The following is a 24,240-nucleotide window of genomic DNA, read 5'->3' on the forward strand; positions in this document are numbered from 1 at the left end:
AAATTTTACTTCCCAACTTGAAATATTAGAAAATTTTCCGGTTCCCGAAAGCTAATTGGGAACTTATAATTGCTGACTAACTTTCCTCTACAGAAATTCAATATTGTAGCTGAATGTGCAGTTAAATATAGTGGAAAATTTTCCACCTAACATCACTATACATAATATCCAAAATTGTCCGGCTCATGAAAGGTTTTTCCACTTGTTTCTACATCGTGATGAAAATTTTCCGATGAAAATTCCTTTCACTCCTTCCGATGAAAATTCTACAGAGCAATAAAACTTTCCGATTCACAAAAAGTTGTTTTACTTTTTGCTTCAAAAAGATGAAGATTTTCCGACTCATAAAAAGTTCTTCACTTTTTCCATATAAGACAGAAAATATTTCGATTCATGAAAAATTAACTTGTTCCTACAAAGTACTGAAAATTTTCTGAGCCATGATTTTTAAACGATTTTTCACTTTTTAACTTTCTATGCGTGAATTCAACCAATTTTATGGTTGCTGAGGAATTGTTACTTGATTACTGATATTTTTTTTTAGAATGGAAAAATATAGCGGAAAATTTTCCACCTCCCATCACTACCTGATGGCTAGTGATAGGATATTGTAGCACTGGCTCTGTGATAAATTTCGGAATTTCTCTAGTAGTAGCAGTTTTGGGATTAACCTACAGTTAAAATCGTTTACCTACAGTTAATAGAAATTAATTACTTAGTGTACGAAGACTTCTTTCGTCCAACACGAGTGTACTGTTTTACTGCAAAGTATGCTATTTGTAAGTAAGCATCTCTTATTTTAGTATGACTTTCAACATCGAAGCGAATGAGAATGCCGACTGATTTTTTTTTCTGGTTCTTTGCCGAAAACAAAGAAGATAACCAGATAAGCGACCTAGGTTAAAAGAAACGTTCAGATTGTGAGGTCAGTGCATGCATCTTACAGATTACGATGAATTAAGTCTTGCTCTACTACAAACAAAAACGAGCCTGGAGATTTTTGCTCGGAACGCAGACTATTGCGACATACGGTATTCTGTAATTGGTAACTCTGTTGTCGAGAATTGAATTTGAATTGAAATTCAGTTTAGCGTCCCTGTCAGCAGCGAGGCTATATGAGACGTGGACCTACTGATTAACGTGGAATCCGAACCACATGAGCTCCCATCGGGTGGTTCATCGAGCTCCAATCGAACCCGGATCTTCCGCGCCAAAGGCGCGTATGCTAACCGCTTAGCCAGGGAGGAGCTCTCTGTTGTCGAGAGATGTTTCGGTAGTAGTTTCACTTGTGGCCACTATCAACTCACCGTTTGTCGACCTATAGCAGTATCATTCTGTGCGTGGGGGGGGGACACTAGGGGGCAAAGATTTTGAGCAAGGGGGCCTGGCCCCACCAGGCCCTCCCTTGTCTCCGCCACTGCGATTTCCAGGTAGCCAGCCTGACCAGTCTGGGCCTGTCTCTCTCTCTCTCTTCTGTTAATTTTGAAATTTGTTTGTGTGTGTGTGTGTGTGTGTGTATAATGTCTAGGATTTCTTCGTTAAGATGTCTAGGATTTCTTCGCCACCCGAGAACAATAAATTACCCTAGTGACAGCAAGGGTGTCCTGTTGGATGCTGAGCGCGATTACCACTGCCCATTTTCGTGAAAGAAAACGTGGACAGAAAAAAATACATCCAAATTGAAACAAAAATAGGAAAACAAAATTCAAATTTTTACTTAACAATATAGATACAATTGTGGGAGGTGGCGATTGTCATAAGTAAGAGTAACCGTTAAAAGTTTGAAACTATGAAATGATTTATTTTCTCCCTCCTATTTTACATCATTATAAACAAATATTATAATAATGCCTTTAATTTTACGACTTCGCTTAGCTCAGGATTTGACTAGCATAGTCTTCACCTATGTTTATTGCACAATGTGCCATCCCTGCTTATAGATGGAAAGGTACAGAAGAAGTAGACATAGTATACGTAGTAATTTTCCTCGACAAACACAAAGAAACAACAATAAGCTTGGAATACCAGATTATTTACATGTTGGCGAAAGGATAAGACCACAAAGGGTTTTATGTATAAAAAAAAAAAAAAGTATAGGATATACAGTCTTAATATTGAAGCACAACTCTGAGTAGAAAAAATAAACTTTTATATATCTTTCTCATAATAATCTTCCTCACTCCCTCTCTCTCTCTTTTTTCTCACGTGTTACAGGTGTCCTCGATACTCTGTTCCGTTAAGTATGCCACGCTGAATTCATCCTCTGGTCGCAGGGAGTGAGAGTTAACCTTTATTCATCTGTGGCCCACAGAGATTTCTCACTTTTACCTTCTATTATTTTTTGGAGTTAAAAGAATAGAAATTAAGTGGGGCATTTTCCTCAGGAGTGAAAGGATTTTGCTTTGTACAAACAAAACTTTTGTTGCTGTTAGTTGAGTGTGTTTATTGAAATACTTTAGAAGCTCTTACCAGAAGAGGTAAGTGTTTAAGCTTACAGTACATAACTTTAGCGTTTGCATGAGCAAAGTGCATTATCAATTATGTAAGAACTGTGTACTTTGGGATAGGTAAGCAAGAGTAGGCAACCATCATTCAGCAAATGAAAACTCATGATACAGTAAAAGTGTAAAAAAAAAAAAAAAAAAATTGTCACTAGGTAGTGCTAAAGGTAGGAGGGGATTCACTGTGTAAAATGTAATTACACTATATAGTTCCACCTAAAAGAAGGACAGTGTAATTTGTGAATGGTGTGAAACAAAACATTCCCATCACTAGGGCACTACGCTCCGAAAGCCTGTACCCATTGCCAGCTCAACCGTATGTATAACACGTGCGTTTACATACGTAGAATGGCATGTTTTGGAAAGCAGCAAAAATCTGGTATAAAGTATACAAAATATAAAAAGGTAAACTATTAAAAATAAATATTTCTTGTTATAACCTAACTTCATAATAATGTTAGTTTTACTAATCTGCCCGTCTATTTGCACATTACATTCATAAATCATGCATACGTTTTATTTTTTAATTGTCGCATCGAGTGAAGAGAGTGGATCGCGCGGAGATCATACAACGCGACGCGAAAAAGCAGATCAGTTGTAGACTTCATTAACTGTATCCACAATTCCATTGAACATGAGACTTTGATACTTCACTTAAGTTTAAAATATAGCTTCGTCGTGGCTTTGTGGGCCTTTGACGTGAGAGATCCGGGTTCAATTTCCAGCGAGAGCTGATGTACAGATCCCACGTTAAGCTGTACGGATCCTGTTACACTTTATACAGCCTTGCTGCGGAAAAGGACACTAAACTCAAATCTAATTTAAAATAGCATATTATTAGCTTAGGTGATAGTTCAAACTTAATTCCTGACAAACTTACATTAATTTTAGAGATTCTGAATTCTTTTTATTAATAGTTATTATTATTCCGTGATTTGTATTTCCATTAACACTAATAAATTTACGATGGGTAACACACTTAAAATTGTTGAAATATATATTTCTTCATTGGAAGGAGGGGTGATGGATTGTCTAGGGCTAGCCTTCCCCGTACCCCGCAGCCTGGAGAGAATGTAGTACATTTTACATTTTACGTACTCTTCTGCAGAGAAAATCGATTCTGTACTCGGATCGGAATCGGTTTTCTTCATATCTAATACCCTCCCCCACCTGCTGCGCTTTCTTGCAATTCAACACTACGTAAGTGGCAAACAATTTGTAACAAACGTCAAGTAATGGTAATTTTAAATACTAGGCTTTGTAATTGTATATACATATTGTCTTTTACTTACTAAAGTATGTCTTTGTCGTTGCCACGACGAGCAACACGAACTACAAACATATTTTAACATTGCCCACTCTCTTATACATACTCTCTCCTACATAGCCTTCATTCTATGAATGGCTTTATCGGAATTATCGCGCCAGATAATGACGTTCAAGAGAATGATGCGTAGTCAGTACTAGGGGCATATTCAGAGTTGGATCCAAGGGTTCCGGCCCCCCTCCCAGAAATCCTGACTTGTCTGTAAATTTAGTTTAATTTGAAGGATAATTTAAAAATTTTAATATTATTTATCCACATATTGAGTTTGGACCCCTTCAACATAAATTCCTGCCTACGTCCCTCGTCAGTACAACGACCCAATGTTTTGTTTGTTTTTGATTCATTACTCACAATTCACTAGTTAAAATACAGTCACAATTTAAATAATAATAATAATAATAATAATAATAATAATAATAATAATAATAATAATAATAATAATAATAATAATAATAATAATAATAATAATAGTGAACCATGGAAATTAAGAAATAAGTAGCAAATCACAATTCAAGAGGGGCAATTACGCCTGCAGCATCTGTGGTAGGCACTGTAGGGTTTCGAATGCCACTGGAATACTATAGAGCTGGCTGTAATCATAACGGAAGATGTAGGGCACTTCAGGTGCGGGGAAAATTGCACTTGTATGCTAACATGAGAAATATGAAACAGTATATTATTTAGATAAAAGAAATACTCGTGTTGGTAGGAAATGAATTAAGATGTGAGAAAGAAGACTCTTAAGGTGTTTACGACACACCATAAAGGTAAGCGCATTTGACGTTTCTTCTGATACTGGTCACAATATATGACAGGGCTTTCTTTGAGGCTGCCTCAGTGTTTGTTGGTGTATGGTGCTCAATATTTGATTGTTTCTTTAAAACATTCTATGTCCATCTCAGCAACAATTGAAACTCGGTATGGGATATTGTATTTACAGTTTTGTAAAACTTTGTATAATGAATTTATAAGTGAAAGTTTTTATACGTATAAATTGCAATCCTAGATAGTGCTAGATATAGGCACGCAAGTACGGCCTTTTAAAATCATATTCGGAGCTCACGATGAGTCAGTAGTAGGGCGCACACTTCTTGCACGAGAGGATCCTGGTTAAGTATCCAAAACGCGAGCTTTCTTTAAGCGCATTCTGGGTTCAGTTCCCAGTTCGGGTACTTGTCTCGAGCTAAAATGTTTCGGTATTCTTTCTTGCAGTAGATGTGTCTGAGGTACGGGTAGTATCAGTGGTAAAGCAGACTTTTAATCATAAATCAATCATTTAACCAGTGAGTTCACGATCGTATAATACTCATCTCTGGTCCGAGGGTCCCTCGTTCGATGCCAGTGATGTGAGTTGGGGATGAACAACATCGTGTTCGTGTATTTTCTCAAAAGTCTCTGTTTTTCTTCCACATTTTCAATGAACCAAGTCTTTCATAGCCATTTACTTTCGTTAAGCATCTGTCTTCTTGTGCCTGCAGAGCATAGAAGAAGGCTTAAAATTAGAAATTTCATTCCATTTCTAAACTCCTGATATTCAGTGCACGAATGGCTCGGACAGATTTTAGTTAGGCGATGTACAGCTAGCCAGCACACCAACCTCATCATTGTTATTTCTAACTTTCCAGTCCAGAATTCCATATTTCTTAATTTAAGTAATTCTCAAATTATCTCACGCAGTGATGATTTTAGAGGGTGCGCCGCTGTAGCTCCGCAGGAGCTACGAAAGTCTAGTACAGCAGCACGTATCCGTTCGTGCACAATGTAACTTACAAGTATTCGCAGTACTACTTTTTACTCTCTCCACGTATTGAAAACCTTCTTCCACAGGGAGGAATCTGAAATCTACGTCAATAATTATTTAAGTCAAATCTCTTATTAACCTTATGAGTTGCTAAATGTTTATGTAACTTCAGAGGGCAATAAAATTCAGAAACCGCGATTTTTCTGAAGGAAAGAAAAAAAATATTTACAGCCAGTTTATTTTTATCTTGGTTTGTTGTTTTAGGAGTGAGGCTACATGAGACGTGACTTACAGTTTAAGGTAGAACTCGAACCAGACTTTCTTGCAGAAAATTTTTCCTGGAGCAAAAATCAAAATGGGAGGTTCCATATTATTTGCTAAATATATGTAATTGAAATGTAAATGTTTTAGCTCAAGAGGAGCAAAGACATTCGGAAGTATGCATGGAAGAACCACTGATCCGAAACCACAATAATACATTCAATGCTTTCAGTACCAGGATCGAACCCAGGATCCAATCTGTCATAGGCGAACGCGTTATTGACTAGACTAAAGCGTTTTTCACAGTCCTTTGCACCTTTCAAAAACAAACCGTGTAACTTGATGTTGTATCACTGCACGCACAACTATTTGTTGATTGGTGAAGAGGAAATTGTTTCGTCTGTTTCCCGCAATATTTCTGCTGCAGCACGTGCATGTATCTCTGCTACTGCGGTGTGTATTACTCGTCTCACTCTCACACCATTGCTGTGATATAGGGCAAAATTCCCAATACTATATAATCCCCCCTCCTTTAAGAGCAACTGAACATTGTTATTTTTCTCCCAACTGTAATTATAGATGAAATTACAATGAGTTATGTCAAATTATCAACTGAACGATAAAGAGATGGCGCTGGTATGGAACAGCAAGCATATTTATCATTATGGAAGATTATTTCCTTTTCATCTAATACCTACATCATTACGCATATCCATGAAAAAGAGATGGTACTTTTTCCCCTTAAGTTCAATTTATTGATGTGCTTTCTTACATTGTATAGCATGTGAATGTACACATACTAACTTCAGTACTACAAAGTAAGTAAATAAATATTCTATGAGAACATGACAATTAGCTATTATAAGTCTTAATTTTCTTCAAGTGAATTGAACAACGTTGATATCTTTTGATAAAGTATTTGCTTTTCTTCTGCACGTACGGGTATGCCTTGTTTATGTTTAGCGGAATAACAAGGAGCAGCAGGTAACCTGCTGGGTTCCTTGGGCGACATCTTTAAATTGTGTCGCGCACTTCGTGTGTTTTTTCATTTGTTGTAACAGTTTTCTCTTACAAATTCGATTTTGGTTCAAGATTTCGATCCCATATAGATACATACTTTGAGTCGGATCCTAAATGTTCTTACTGTGCCTTAACAATACATTAATTACCATAATACGTTGCATTTGTTGTGCACTATTTGCTCATGAAAGAATAAACTGTTATTAGTATCATTTTCAATGTTGCTAACTCATAGTTATATTTCAGTTTTTCACAAAGAATGGTTGTCAAACAGTTGTGTCATTTCATGAAAATGGGCTAAGAAAATGAAAAAGAGAAATCAAGTGAACTCGCTGTTCTTATTGAAGATAATAAGTTCCTTATAGTATTTCAGATCTTTGTTTGACCTTTCATTAGAGATGAGGAAATAGTCATTAAAAAAAGAGAGAGAGAGAGAGAGAGAGAGGAGGGGATAGAGAGAAGTTAAAGAGGATAAAACATGTTTTAGTGATTCATTATGAAGTAATATGAGGCTAATTTTTTCAGTTATAATTTGTATATCGCCTTTTTAAAATGCGATCAGAATAAATGACCATTTTAAAGATGCAAAAACCGAATATTCGGTGCCAGAAATAAAATAATGTACAAAGGAATATTCAACATTTAAGAATTTTTATAATATTGGATAGGAATGTTCATAGCTTTTGAGTCTTATTTTTTTCTGGCTGCAGTGAAATTAAGAGGAGGTACTATGCCCATGTTAAATAATGTGTCTTTATTCCTATGTATAATTTTAAAAGTTTCTTGGAATTTGTTGAATAAGATGTCGATAGAGTCTTCATACTCTCATGACTGGTATTAGTTTATGGCGTAGCTTTTCTGTTAGATATCAAAAGAAAGGATAAGTCAAGAGGATTTAAAATATATTTTATAGGTAATTTATTACATATAGCAAAGGAAATTTAAAAAAATAAATTCTCTATTTAATAAATAAGTAAACTCAGTAGTTTTCAAGTTCTTGCAGAATGAACAATTGCTTGTTCCAAACACTCGCTTGCCTGTAATGGAAACCAGTGGCGGCGGTTGGACGTTAAAAGTGGGGGGGGGGCAAGACATGATCTGAATATTTGATATCAGTGTTAGTTTTCCTGGTTGCTTGTAACATTTTGTTTGACGAAAGGTTGTATAACTAATAGGATACTATCTTTTACAGTTAAAATACCGTATATCGTATTTCATATTTTATTAAGTAAATTGACAAGAGAAACGCAAGTAGGCACTAGCCCTTTGTACTCTTAAACAACGAAGGTGTAAGAAGAGATTTGATTCCTTGCTCATGAATATATGTGTGGAAAATTGTGTGATCAGATTAGAGGCATATTTAATAAATTTGCAAAACAAATAAACAGAAAGGATAATATTAATCAAATAATTATAGTAATGAATAATGAGGCTTGTTTTGCAAAAGTTATATAGAAACTGGTAATTCATGAACAACTTATATTTTTAATTCCACGCATGCTATTATATGAGTTATTACTCTTAGGATGACAGTGAATACTACAAGCATATGCTACGACATTTAAAGAAATACTTTTGCAGCTTCCCGAAACATGTTCGCTGCCATTAAGTATAGTTTTCACTTTCTTGGAATATATCAAAACTCAGCAATACTTAGTGACTCCACATTCCAGTTATACAAAATAATCCTAAAACCTAGGATTATGCTAAATTTAATAAATTGAATTGTACAGGGTGTCCGAGAAGTCCTTCCCTGATTACAGAAATTGATAACTCAGGCTAGAAATAAGATAGAAATATGAAACTGGTGTTGAGTTGTTTACAAACTATAAAAGTTTTTGTCTGTGTTAGGTTTGTTCTGTTTTACCAAGTCTCAATTTTTTTGGGGGGGTTTAGGTTTGTAGTACGTAAGTAAGAAGCCCAAGAAGCCATGCCAACCAACCAGGAGAAGGCACAGTGTGTCCTGTGGTACCATGAGACACGATCACCAACCACGGTGCAGAGACAGTTCCAGACAACATTTGGGAGGACTCCACCTGATGTCAAGAGCATTAAAGCCTGGTGTGAGAAGTTCAAGGACACAGGGTCGGTTGCTGACCTTCCGAGGTATGGTCGACCAAGAACCTCAGCAGACACGGTGGAGGCTGTGCGGCAGTCTTTTCTGAGAAGTCCTAAGAAATCGGTGCGCAGGGCCTCACGTGAATTACAAATGCCAAAAAGCTCTATCCATGACATTTTACACAAACGTTTATTGTTTCGTGCTTACAAAGTGCAACTCGTTCAGGCCTTGTTGCTCGACGACGGTACACGTCGATATGACTTTGCGGTCGAAATGCTATCACGTATTGAGGACGATAATGGTTATCTGAGACGAATTGCCTTTTCCGATTCCGATTCCGATTCCGATTAGACTTCTTTTTAAGGGGTTATGTCAAGGATGAGGTCTACCGAACACGTGTACCAGATCTTGAAACCCTGCAGCAACGAATAACCACAGTCGTTGCATCGATCCCTCCAGTGATGTTGGCTAATGTGTGGATGGAAATTGAATATCGCCTAGATGTGCTACGTGCTACCAAGGGTGCTCATGTGGAAGTGTACTGATGTGACCAAAACTTTTATAGTTTGTAAACAATTCAACACCAGTTTCATATTTCTATCTTATTTCTGGCCTGAGTTATCAATTTCTGTAATCAGGGAAGGACTTCTCGGACACCCTGTATATACAAAACTGTATATGTACACCCCTAAACTCCTATATTACACTGCAAAATTAATATTCATTACTGAGCTCCTTCGTGGCTAAGCGGTTAGCGTACACGCCTTTGACGTGGGAGACCGGGGCTCGATTCCCCGGGGGAGCTCACGTGGTTCGGACTCCACGTTGATAATGAAGTCCACGTCTCACGTAACTTCGCTGCTGAACAGGATGTTAAACTGAAAAAATCAAATCAAAATATTCCTTATTATTAGAAAGAACAAAATACATTTTAGGAACTGTTGATTTTTGTGCAAATAAAGAATAACTTGTGAAGGACTTATTTTCTTGCGTAATGTTATCTCAATTAGTTCCAGAGCGGCTGACTAACATATCGAGCCCTTGCAAGAAGAAATTAAAGTACGCTCGAATTGTGGCGCTCCAATAGGTTAATTTTTGGTCCATTTTTAGTGGCAGTTCAAACGCAATTCCTGTAGCTTTCTTAATGCCACGGGAAGACAACCAATACGTACTCATGGAACGACAAATATTTTATGGCACCATTTTTATTCTATGAACCAATAATACATACAAAACTTTATATTTCCAAATGAAACTATATACATTAATGGTTAATTTCAAAAAAGTGAGGGGCAACTGCCCCCCTTTGCCCCCCCAATCGCCGCCCATGATGGAAACGTACAAAGAGCTCAATTTTGAAATGAAATGAAATAAAATCTTTTGAGTTTTATGTCCCACGATTATGCAGGCTAGGCTAAAGGAAACGGTGATGATGAAAACATGAATGAAATGGTGGAATGAAGAAAGTGGGAAGAAACTGAAGGACCCAGAGGAAACCCACGCACACGGTGTTTGTCTACCACAAGGTTCACTGGCGTGAACTGGGATCGAACCAGGAACCCCATGTGCCAGAGGTAAATGCTCTACCACTGAGCCACAGCGGCCCACAACAGCTCAATTTTGAATAGATGTCTTGAGTACAACTGCACATGTTTCTAGATCTGGTAATTAACTCCTTTGTGGCTATATGATCCGCATACTCGTCGTCGGGCTGGAGACCCGCGTTTGATTTCCGGAAGAAATGCATGTAGTTCGGATCACTCCTTCGGCTGTAGGTCCTAATCTCATAGAACCTTGTTGTTGAAGGGGACGATAAACTTTAGTCCATCTACCCAACCATAGATCTGCTAGTAGGGCCACTAAGTCATCATGTAATAGTGGCTCTGAATCCTAAGATTTTAGGTAGATTCTCAGCTAGAGGAAACGTTAGGAATGGGAATAGTAAGTTTTAGTTGTAATTTACACTGGTAGAAGAAATTCAACATTCTTCACTTCTTCCTCCTGGTGCGTGTCTGTGTTTACATAGTAGTTCAAAGATTCAGGAGAGCAGTGCGTACGCCACTGCAAACAAGTGAAAATGGTTCCTGATTGTCCTATCACAAGCCCATGCCATTTTATTTTTAATCTAATTGTTTTTGCTCCTTCAGTTTGTTTATTCATTTCTTAGCACAAAATTGTATACAACATTTTTTGTTTAATTAGTTGGCAACATTTCTGCACTGCAGTCTGCATTGTTTACAAGGGGTGAAAAGCTTCGTGAAAATCAGATTAGTGGGGCTAGAATATTATAATTTATTTCGGTTTGTTTAACAAATAAGCTCGTTATGTGCAAAGACACACGTTGCAATTTCCTGTGCAGGGCAGCGTTTCGTTGCTACTTGGCTTTTTTTTTTTTTTTTTTTTTTTTTTTGCTGGACTGGATTATTTCTTGTTTAATTACTCCTTTAGCGGCACTCTCCTCCGCTGATACTGGGAACAAAGCAGGTCCGTGAACTTGGCCCCCCCACTTTGAGCATTAACGATAAAATTAGCGTCAATCGTTAGTGCATCGTTAGTGCTTCTTAGTGCACCAACCCCTAACGTTAGTGCTTAATTAGTGTAGGAGCTACAAGCAAAAAACCTTTGGGGGGGCCAAGTTCACGCTGCCCCCCCACTTCAAGCACTAACGAAATAACTAGTGCCATTCGTTAGTGCATCGTTAGTGCTTCCTAGTGCACAAACCCGTGACGTTAGTGCTTCATTAGTGTAGGCTCTAGAGCCAAAACAATGGTACACGCTGGCCCCCCCACTTCAAGCAATAAGGAAAGGAATAGTGCCGTTCGTTAGTGCATCGTTAGTGCTTCAAGAAAATACTAAAAGTTTCGTTAGTGCTTCACTATTAGTGTAGATATAGCCAATTATAAGTCACGAAACTCCCATAAGAAATGCATGGGGAATTTTTCATTGCGTCAAATTACCGCCAAATTCCAAAGCACTATTGACCTCTTCTAGTGCAATCGTTAGTGCATCGTTAGCGCTTCTTACTGCAAAAACCGCTAACGTTAGTGCTTCATTAGTGTAGGAGTTATAAAGAAAAAACATTTGGGGGGGCCAAGTTCACGCTGCCCCCCCACTTCAAGCATTAACGATAAAATTAGTACCATTCGTTAGTGCATCGTTAGTGCTTCTAGAAAACACTTATAGTTTCGTTAGTGCTTAAATATTAGTGTGGTTATGACTTATTACATGTCACGAAACTCCCATAAGAAATGCATGGGGAATTTTTCATTGCGTCGAATTACCGCCGAATACAAAAGCACTAATGAATTCTTGTAGTGTAATCCTTAGTGCATCGTTAGTGCTTCTTAGTGCACCAACCCTAACATTAGTGCTTCATTAGTACAGGAACTACAAGTAAACAACACTTTGGGCCTAGCGTGAACTTGGCCCCCCCACTTTGAGCACTAACGAAAAGATTAGTGCCATTCGTTAGTATATCGTTAGTGCTTCCAGAAAATACTAATAGTTTCGTTAGTGCTTCATTATTAGTGTAGATATAGCCAATTGTAAGTCACGAAACTCCCATAAGAAATGCATGGGGAATTTTTCATTGCGTTAAATTACCGCCAAATTCAAAAGCACTAATGATCTGTTTTTGTGCAATCCTTAGTGCATCGTTAGTGCTTTTTAGTCCACCAACCCTAACGTTAGTGCTTCATTAGTGTAGGAACTACAAGTAAAAAAGCCTTTGAGCCTAACATGAACTTGGCCCCCAGTTTGAGCACTAACGAAAAGGTTATTACCATTCGATAGTGCATCGTTAGTGCTTGGAGAAAATACTAATAGTTTCGTTAGTGCTTCACTATTAGTGTAGATATAGCCAATTATAAGCCACGAAGCTCCCATAAGAAATACATGGGGTATTTTTCATTGTGTTAAATTCCCGAACGTAATAGTAATCATTACACTAATAGTGCTTTTAAATTTGGTTATTAGTGCTTTTAAATTTGGTGGAAGAATTTTAGAGAGTGGAAAATGCTACGTGTCTAAATTTAGCCCCGCACGCATCTCAAATACTAAAGAAACGTTTGACATGTTTAGTGCATCGTTAGTACCCATTAGTACACTAAACTCTAACGTTAGTGCTTTGATTCAACTCTATATTAGTGAACATTATTTGCAAGACTAAATTGAAATTTTTCTAATTCTACAATTATTGTCCTACAAAGGTGAGATAGACGTCAAAAGTTAGTGCATCCTTATTGCTTCCCGAAACACGAAGCATTAGTGTTAGCGCGATTATAGTTTAAGAGTTATAAGTGAATAACTCACTCTGTGCTAAATTTAATTTTAGCAAATTTTACAATAATTGCCTCACAAAGGTTGAATAAACGTCAAAGATGAGTACATCGTTAGTGCTCCGAAAGACACTAAGCATTAATGTTACTGCTATCTTAGTTTAGGGGTTAAAAATGAATAACTCGGGGGGTGGAGGGCTACTTTAGATCTTTAAATTTTGTACAATTTTACGCTAATTGTCTGACAAAAATGGACCAAACCAGCGTTTAGTCCTCCGCTGAATAAGCACTAATGCTAGTGTTATCATAATTTAAGTGTTATTAACGAATAACACGCACGAGCCTAAATTCAAATTTGTCGAATTTTACAATAATTGTCAATCCAAAGGTAGGATAATCGCTAAAGGATCGTGCTTTTTAGTGCTTCAAAAATACTAAGCATTGACGATAGTGCTATCACAGTTTAGGAGTTATCAGTGAATCACTCGGACGGAACTCAATTAAAATTTATCGAATTTTACAATAATTGTGTAAAAATTGAAAAACCTGAAGTTAGCCCCGCTCGAGTTATTTGGTAAAACTCCTAAACTGTGACGGCACTGCCATTAAGTGATTAGTGTTTCATGAAGCACTAACAGTCACTAACCTTCGGCGGTTATCTTACCTTTGTGGGACAATTAGTGTGAAGTTCGAAAATTTAAATTCAATCCTATCCGGACTATTCATGAAAGTACTAACGAGAATTCTTAATGTTTTATAGCTCTAGCAATGCAGTAAGCGCTTGTGTTTGTCCTACTTTTTTGTTACAATTAGTGTAAAACTGTTTAAGTTGAAAAACCTAAAGTTAGACCGGGTTGAGTTTTCATTAATAAGTCCAAAAATACGATAGCACTAACGTTAGTACTTATTATTTTTTGAAGCGTTAAGGATGCTATCCTTTAAAGTTTGTCCTACCTTTGTGAGAAAATTAGTGTTTTTCGATACTTTTAAACTCAGTCTCGTCCGAGTTATTCATTAATAATTCCCAAACTACAATTTCACTAACGTTAGAGATTTTTGGAGTATTAACGCTGTACTAACCTTTGACGATTATTCCACCTTTGTGAGACAATTATTGTAAACTTCGATGAATTTAAATTTAGCCCGGAATGTGTTATTCACTTATAACTCCTAAACTATGACAGCAATCAGTGTTTAATAGGGCTCTATTAATGCACTACCCACGGGTATTAGTCCAACTTTTGTGGCACAATTACTAAAAAAAAAATGTGTAAAAGTTGAAAAATCAAAAGTTAGCCCCGAACGAGTTATTCATTAATAACTACTAAAGTTGATAGTGCTATCGTTACTGTTTAGTGCACTAATGTGAAATTACTTAGCACTAACCATGTAAATAGTTTTACTAGCACTTGAGAATCGTGCGGGGCTAAATTTAGACACAGCATTTTTCATTTTGTAAATTTCCCACATATTTAAAAGCACTAATAACCACATATAGTGTAATGGTTATAGTATAGTGTAGTGTTAGTACCTCTTATTGCAGAACTCCAAACATTAGTGCATCAACAGTATGGACGGTAGAAAATAAAACTTAAAGGGAGCTAACTATACGCTAGCCAATAAAAGCATTCACGATGAGAAGCATTAATGTTCGGTCTTGGTGCACTAATGTTACACTGACTAATGGTGCACAGAGATCACTAGCAAGCAATAACGAAACACTAACGATGCCACTAGAAGAGACAACTACTGCATTTGAATTTCGTGAGAATTTGACCTAATGAAAAAATCCCCATGTTCTTCTTATGAGAGTTTCGTGACTTATAATTGGCTATATCTACACTAATAATGAAGCACTAACGAAACTATTAGTATTTTCTGGAAGCACTAACGATATACTAACGAATGGCACTAATCTTATCGTTAGTGCTCAAAGTGGGGGGCCAAGTTCACGCTAGGCCCAAAGGGTTTTTCACTTGTAGTTCCTACACTAATGAAGCACTAACGTTAGGGTTGGTGCACTAAGAAGTACTAACGATGCACTAACGATTGCACTAAAAGAGATCATTAGTGCTTTTGAATTTGGCGGTAATTTAACGCAATGAAAAATTCCCCATGCATTTCTTATGGGAGTTTCGTGACTTACAATTGGCTATATCTACACTAATAATGAAGCACTAACGAAACTATTAGTATTTTCTGGAAGCACTAACGATATACTAACGAATGGCACTAATCTTTTCGTTAGTGCTCAAAGTGGGGGGCCAAGTTCACGCTAGGCCCAAAGGGTTTTTCACTTGTAGTTCCTACACTACTGAAGCACTAACGTTAGGGTTGGTGCACTAAGAAGTACTATCGATGCACTAACGATTGCACTAAAAGAGATCATTAGTGCTTTTGAATTTAGCGGTAATTTAACGCAATGAAAAATTCCCCATGCATTTCTTATGGGAGTTTCGTGACTTACAATTGGCTATATCTACACTAATAATGAAGCACTAACAAAACTATTAGTATTTTCTGGAAGCACTAACGATATACTAACGAATGGCACTAATCTTTTCGTTAGTGCTCAAAGTGGGGGGGCCAAGTTCACGCTAGGCCCAAAGTGTTGTTTACTTGTAGTTCCTGTACTAATGAAGCACTAATGTTAGAGTTGGTGCACTAAGAAGCACTAACGATGCACTAAGGATTACACTACAAGAATTCATTAGTGCTTTTGTATTCGGCGGTAATTCGACGCAATGAAAAATTCCCCATGCATTTCTTATGGGAGTTTCGTGACATGTAATAAGTCATAACCACACTAATATTTAAGCACTAACGAAACTATAAGTGTTTTCTAGAAGCACTAACGATGCACTAACGAATGGTACTAATTTTATCGTTAATGCTTGAAGTGGGGGGGGCAGCGTGAACTTGGCCCCCCCAAATGTTTTTTCTTTATAACTCCTACACTAATGAAGCACTAACGTTAGCGGTTTTTGCAGTAAGAAGCGCTAACGATGCACTAACGATTGCACTAGAAGAGGTCAATAGTGCTTTGGAATTTGGCGGTAATTTGACGCAATGAAAAATTCCCCATGCATTTCTTATGGGAGTTTCGTGACTTATAATTGGCTATATCTACACTAATAGTGAAGCACTAACGAAACTTTTAGTATTTTCTTGAAGCACTAACGATGCACTAACGAACGGCACTATCCTTTCCTTATTGCTTGAAGTGGGGGGGCCAGCGTGTACCATTGTTTTGGCTCTAGAGCCTACACTAATGAAGCACTAACGTCACGGGTTTGTGCACTAGGAAGCACTAACGATGCACTAACGAATGGCACTAGTTATTTCGTTAGTGCTTGAAGTGGGGGGGCAGCGTGAACTTGGCCCCCCCAAAGGTTTTTTGCTTGTAGCTCCTACACTAATTAAGCACTAACGTTAGGGGTTGGTGCACTAAGAAGCACTAACGATGCACTAACGATTGACACTAATTTTATCGTTAGTGCTCAAAGTGGGGGGCCAAGTTCACGGACGTGAACAAAGCCCTCTTTCATATGCAGCAACTGAGTTGCGCTACTGAGTTGCACCACTGCTTGCGAATCATTGCTTTAAATTGGAGCTTTCATACGGATCAACTGCAGTTGCTTCAACTGAAACAGTTGCTACCATCGTCTGTTCTAGGGCAAGCGTCTCGAGCAACTCTAAGTATCCGTAACTCGTGATACTTATATCAGGGCGTTGAAGAACCTGAAAGTGGATTACAGAGACAGAAGAATAATATAACAGCTTTACAGGAACCAGACAGGTGCTATAGAAAGAGATCAGAAGGATGCAAGAATAAGTAAAAAAGTAAGACAAGGATGTGGACTTGCACCTCTGTTGTTCAATGTACATATAGAAGAGGCCATGAAAGAATTCTTTGATAAAGACCAGAAAGGCATAAAAGTAATTGGCCAGGTTTTCAGCACAATAAGGTTTGCTGATGACATAGCACTGATAGCGGAGAGCGAAAAGGACTTGCAGCAAGAACTTTCAAACTTGAACGTCCAACTGAAAAGAAAACGTGCAAAATGAAGATAAATAAAAAAACAAAGTGATAAAGAGCACAAGAGCAATATAGGAAAGGGCAAACGTATGGTTAGATGGAGAGAATATCGAAGACGTTATGATGTTCCCCTATTTAGGAAGTATAATATTCTCGGACGGAAAAAGTGAAAAGGATGTAAGTTCCAGAATAGCGCAGGCTAAACAAGCATCAATAGGAAAAGAGGACTACTAATATCAAGAAATGTGTCGTTGGACGTTCGTAAACGATATAGTAAGACCCTGGTATGGAGCGTGGCACTTTACAGATCAAAGTCATGGACACAGACAAAAGCTGAAATATCCAAGCTAGAAGCATTTGAAATGTGGTGTTGGCGCAGAATGCTGCGCATATCATGGACTAAAAGGAAAAGGAATGACGACGTACTAAAGGAAGATAATGAAGGACGACAGATCATGAAGATAATAAGAAAAAGAAGAAACAGCATGCTTGTCCATCTTCTTGGGTACTTTGATTGGATCACCGTGTTGATAGAGGGAAAGACAGAGGGAAAACCAGGAAGGGGAAGACCAAGAATAGAATATTTAGATGCAATTACGAAGAACAGGCCTTCTCAAAGTATAAAACAGCTCTCCCAACGGAGAGAAAAAGTTTCAAAAATTTCCATGATGCCCACCAACCTATGGTGAGGAGATCAAGAAGAAGATATATATAAGTTAACAGACAAATTCTGACCAAAGCATATATTAACTAATAAATAATAGCGTTACAGTTTCGGCAAGTTAACTTTGTCTTCATCAGACACATTATTTGATAATGTGTCTGATGAAGGCAAAGTTAATTTGCCGAAACTGTAACGCTATTATTTATTAGTTAATATATGCTTTGGTCAGAATTTGTCTGTTAATTTATACAAGAAGTTCCAAAGCTAGAATGAGTGGTATTAAGATATATATGGCTCACCTCCAGACTTTCAAAACTTTTTCCGCCTTTCGTTTTCAAGATTGAAATTTTACACACGCATTGGGTACATAACTACGTATTTTTCCAAAATTTTCAGATTCCTACGTAAACCCAAGGATCCACGAAATAATACAAGCCTCACATTTGTACATATTTCATTGTACAAAAATAATCCGTTTTTAAGGATTTACTATGTACTTCTCGTAATTAAGCCTACAGAAGACTAGATGTTTCTCTGCATTTTTAGCCAGAAAATGATTTGTCAACATCAACAGGTGTTTATGACAATATTTATAGAGAGGAACAAGTTTAGTGTCTATATTTTCCGGAAAATTGAAATCTAAGCCATGAAAGTATTTTCCCATTTCTTCAATTGTTTTGTAGTCGGAGCTTCTGATAAGAATGTCTGTCCATTTCTTTTCCATAGAGCGTCTGAATTTAGCAGAAACTAACTGTAGCTTGTACTAACCTTCATCAACTAGAGCAAAGCATTCACTAACTAATGAGCAGCATTTCTTCCATCTCTTGTTTCTGAACTATTGTCGACACAATATTACAATAAGTCATTATTATTATCAGATTCCTCTTAACGTCTTGGCAATTGTAAGCGTCTTTGCTCTGCTGATCGGTTGCTAAGAATATTGAACTAGGCATCCTTCCATACAAAAAGCCATCCTATCGGATAGATATTTAAATGAATTGAAAATACAAATTAAAACTGGATTTATTGGATGCTGTTATCATATGTGTGAAATAAAAAGTTATAAAATATGCTATATGCTATTAAGGACTAATATATGCATTACCCTTTGAAATATGCATTTATATGCACTATATCACTTCAAATTCGAGTTGCATTTGTTATTGAAACGTCGTACTTGTTCCCACAGATTGCTACAACTTCAAGATGGCGTGGCGCTTGAACTAACTGTTTTTGATCTTCGGTTTCCTATCTCAAAATGCGTGTATTGAACCCTTCTATCACCCGTATAAATTTAACCCGAAAGGTTGTGAACACCCTGTACTTCCATCTTCCCTAACTCTCTGCCGATATAATCATCATATCTTTTCATAATATGATCATACCACTGTACTTTCATCTTTCTTGTGCTTTCTTCGACATCTCAGTCACTTCAACGCTGCCTTTTATTACTTCATTTCTAATCTTATTTAACCTGGTAACCCTACACGTCTATGTGAGCATTTTCATTTTGGACACATCAAGCTACTTCTCTTGTGCCTTCTATTTAATTTTCCAAGTTTCTGCTCCATACAGCATATTTAATGAGAAACAATCTGTAAATGTTTCTCAGATTCTTGATCTTCTTCCGAATATATGATAAATGCAAGTCAGTAACAAAATTTTGTAAAGGGGCTCATTGGAAATGGGAAAACCCGCAAAATGACCTATGGGAACGATGTGCATTTCTGTTCACAGAAACCTTAGACTGCTTTTCAGAGACTAAATCCATAAAAGTGTTTCTAGATAGTCACGAATTCCCTTTAGGTGTGCACGATTTCGCTGCATTTTTATAAGTCAGGGATGGATATAAAACGATGATACTTCAATATGTATATTCTTGTAAACACAAAATATCTACAATACAGGAAATTTGCTGTAATTTTAAATCACAAATTTGATACATTATTCATATCTTTAATCTGGAAGGATGTACTGAAGTTGGGAAAATATAACTACAAATAGACTGCAGTGATTAACCATCTGCTCTACACTATTTATTTATTTATTTATTTATTCTTTCACTGCCGATTCGAGTGTTCCCAAAACATTCCTTATCTTCATTGGAGCCAAAATGAGGAAGAAACTAATGAAAAGAAAACACTAATATCAGCAAGGTAAAAGCAAGGACATTTTAAAACATTCTGTTATTTTCTGATATGTTATGTAAGTCGTTTGACCTGTCTTTTACGTAAGAGGTGTAGAGGAAAGTGATATTTGTTCCCAAAAGAGTTGGAGATTTTAAGAACCAAAGTAAAGTCACATTTACTGGCAATGTTAATATTACAAACTTCCTGTCACAATAAAGTTAGCGTGTAAGCATACACTGCAGCAGAAAGAAAACCAAAATGTGAATAAACTTTGCTGCATATAATACGAGTTACTTTTCTTTCTTAAGACGATATTTTTCCAGGAATGCAGATAAAAAAAAAACTGTAATTTATTTTCTGTAAAGCCATTTAGCAAGCAACTGTGTAATTAGTTCTCAAAATAAACATACAAAAACGACGAGAAGAATCTTTCACAGTATGAATCTTTCTTTAAAAATATAATAGAGCTCCCTTATGGCTAAGTGGTTAGCATACGCGGCTTTGGTGTGGGAGACCCAGGTTCGATTCTCTCCTGAAGCTCATGTGATTCGGATCCGACGTTAAGCTGTAGGTCCACGTCTCATATAGCCTCGTTGCTGAAAGGGAGGCTAAACTGAAAATAAAAAATATATATATAATATTTTGTTTGTAATTTCTATCTCTGCGCTAAGGTTCCTGAATGTTGTGGTGGATTAACATCGTGAGTGTGGATGATTTGGAGTTGTCTCCTTTCCTCTCATTTCTACATTCCATCATTATTTAACAAGACTCTCTTCACTATTCTTAAATTAGAGAAAAATCTATTTAAAACAAAACTTCATAACAATTCTAGGTTCTGCTAGGAAGAGAAATTTGAATTTTTAAAATCCAAGAATAATACTGATATTTCATTATATGAAAGTATCTCTTAAGCATTTTAAATCAACAGTATCCGACAAAAGAAAAGATAGGATTATTCTAAAAGCAATTATTCTTAGAATTTCAGTAGTTTATATTTGTGCATATTTACCTCACTTTGCGCTTAATAACGATCTCACTTGCATCCATAAAAATAAATAAGAAATTTTGCACCTTTGTAAATTTTGTATGTTCATTTCGTTCCTCTTCTTTCCAATGTTAAAGTCCACAATTACATTCGCGTTTAACTTAAAAAATTTAAGCTTTATTGGTTTAAATGCCTCAGATTGAAGTATCTAAATCATATTATCTTTATATTGAACGTCGTAATGCAATGCATGTTCCTGTATGAATTTGAAAGATAATTTCCAACACTGCAAATATACATACTAAACATTTAAACATTCTTTCATGGATTGTTTAACATTCTTTTTATGTCACGATATCTGCAATATCACGAAAGTAAACTGTTGAAAATTGCTTTAGGAAAACGCGAATTCCACACTTCACTCAGTCCTTCTACATAAACTAGTAAAGGAAAGGTTATTAGTATTAATCTCAGTATTAAAACCAGGGGCGTAACAAGGCCAGGCGGGGCCCGGGGCCAGACATGGCCAGGAGGCTCTCTCAGAAAAAGTAAAATGATGGTCATATAATCACGTTTTTATTTTTGACATACAAGCACATCAATTAGCAGTACCTTTTCGTATAGTTTTTAAGTTGGATATTGTTTGTAAAATTATACTTTTTAACCAGACAAAAGAAAAGATAATAACCTTAATCCTGGGAAATTCATATAAATAAATAAATTTAAATAAAATATTATAAGAATTTTTGATTTAAAAAAATAATTATTTTTCAAGCAGGATGAAATAACTTAAAACTTGGTAGAAGTTTTCAGCATTTATTTGATGTTTTCATGAAGAACATAATGTAAATTACACAAATATGCGAAGCCAACGCTCTACCAACTGAGCTAGTTCGCTATAGTAGTCCAGTCAAATTACATCAAAAACGGGCCAAACCTAGACGTTTAGAATAAAAAGATTGGACCTTCGTGATCTCTTCCTCACTAACCTCCAGAAAATCCCAAAAAAATCCAGTTGCGGGTTTTCCGCCATTTTAAATAAATAGTCTGCAATCTTTCTCATATGCACTTAGTTTATGCCACATAACTTCTAAACTAATTAACGTAAAAGTGTCATTCTTTCTTTATTATACTTCTAATATTATAGGCAATGTAACAAGTTATTATCACTTTCCTCCGAGTAACCATTTTTGCATAACTTTAGGATAAAATGAAAAGTTGGTATCTGTATTAGGGGACATATTCTTTTCATTGCCTCATACAACTTAGAGTAGAAATATGAAAAAAAAAGTGCTCGAATAAAAGTTGTTGAAAATTTCATAAGCTATAAAACAATGTATATACTGTCACTATATACAATGTCAGAGATGCGCAAGGAATTTTCAAACGTCATCGAACTGCGCACAATTTCTGATGAAACATTTACCATGAAGAAAATAAGAGACTATTTAGTGATTTGAGACGGGTTTTCATTGCAATTTCCGGTAAGTATCAACAGGTTTCTAAGTCCGGCTAGTTTAATAAATAGTTCATAAATAGTGGCGTCGGCAGGAGGTGCACAAGAACTCTGAAAGTAGACTTTTGCACTATCTTTCTGTATGTAATCCTATGTGTTCATTGAAATTAGTGTTTGAGATAAACATTTCAAAAAGAAGATGAAATCTATTGAAATATGTTTTACTGATGTTATCTTGCTAAAAAATATCCAGTTGTGGATTTTCCACCTTTATAAATAAATAGCTCTAGTCCAGTGCAATTACGATAAAAAAATCCATCAAACTCGATTGATTTTTCTTTTTTAAAAAAAGATTAAACCTGTTAGAGTATGTTATATGCATTGATATACTAAAACAGTCCCAAAACTCTAGTTGTTGGTTTTCCATATTTTTTGCGGCCAATTATATTAGCAATATGTGAGATTTATCACAAAAAACACTATCGTAAATAAATTATTGCATTTGATGGTTATGATGGTCGACCTAGCGTAAAGGATATAAAACAGTGGACATGAACAAAGAAACCATAAATACGTGTAATCGTTGAGGATAACATCCACGTTGTTAGTTTATCTCAACAGGAATTTCTTTCTAGCACAAAGAACAAATCCGAATTGATATCACTTCTTATGAAATATCTCGAGAAATCTGGTTGTCGATCAATCACCTGGAGATGCACAAACATTAGTTGCGTTACTCACAACAAATCTTGCAAAATCCTGCTCGTCAATAATAGTGGGAGAAGATTCAGAGATTTTGGTTCTGATGGTAGCATTCGCAAAAGCTGAGACTTAAATGTTTGTTTATTACTGGCTCGAGCCACCACATAAGATACCTATTCAGCAGTACCAAACTTCAGAGAGCACTGGATGATGTGGTTAACTGCATTTTATTTCTGCATGCCTTCACTGTTTGTGATACAACTTCTGCTCCACACAGTAAAGCGAAGAAAGTTGCGTACAAAATACTGGAAAAAAAATGAAGAACTGCGTCGAGAAATGAATGTTTTCAACAACCCAACATCATCTGCTGATGATGTGACAGCTGCTGGAGAAAAATGTTCTTAGCGTTATATAGATGTACAGAGAAAGAAAATCTGGATTGCACACGGTTCTGCATGTACAGAAAGATTATATCCAAACAACGCATTAGTGACACTTTCAACTTAACAGTACTATCTCCAACAACAGCTGCTGCAAATAACCATAGCCTCCTTTGTTCTATCAAATACGGAAGTGGAAAAATCAAGAGATGACTCCAATTGAATGGGGCTGGAGAATTTGAGGGGATTGCCTTCTTTCTGTAACAACATTTGAACAACCTGTTCCAGAAGATTTGTTAAAGTTTATAGCATGGAACTGCCAGGCGAACTGCGGAAACAATTGTGGGTGCAAAAGAAGAGAGCTAGATTGTACATCATTTTGTGGAAAGTGTAGTGGACACGGATATGGTAATAGCACTACTTTAATTGAAGATGCGATGAAGAAAGTGATGATGAAGCTGTCACCATAACCAACTTCTTTGAGAAGGAAGTTAGCCATAACTGTGGACATTCAACTGCAAAACGCCCGGAGAAAAGTAAGTCTCAAAGAACACTGGTATATTTGGAACTTTTGTTTAAGTTCATTTATCATCGCAAGGCTTTTTACTTTGCCATATACACTGATCAGCAGTTGAATTAGAGAGAGCATGAAAGTTGAAGAAACCGCCCTGCAGATGCTCCACCAGTGCATGTGAATGA

At 36.5% G+C, this 24,240-nt stretch overlaps 2 protein-coding genes across 3 annotated transcripts in view; one reads left to right on the forward strand and one right to left on the reverse strand.

Moving 5' to 3' along the window:
• LOC145683852 (uncharacterized) overlaps positions 1–24,240 on the reverse strand; it is a 534,245-nt gene that overhangs the window by 333,219 nt on the left and 176,786 nt on the right. The window lies entirely within an intron of this gene.
• LOC145683435 (estradiol 17-beta-dehydrogenase 11-like) overlaps positions 2,253–24,240 on the forward strand; it is a 113,101-nt gene continuing 91,113 nt past the window's right edge. Inside the window, exon 1 of the mRNA XM_081754770.1 lies at positions 2,253–2,477. The gene's annotated coding sequence lies outside the window, so the exon portion shown is untranslated. The remainder of the gene's footprint in view (positions 2,478–24,240) is intronic.

The sequence above is a fragment of the Thermobia domestica genome, chromosome 4, assembly GCF_964235325.1.
Source record: "Thermobia domestica chromosome 4, izTheDome1.hap1.1, whole genome shotgun sequence".
Lineage (NCBI taxonomy): Eukaryota > Metazoa > Arthropoda > Insecta > Zygentoma > Lepismatidae > Thermobia > Thermobia domestica.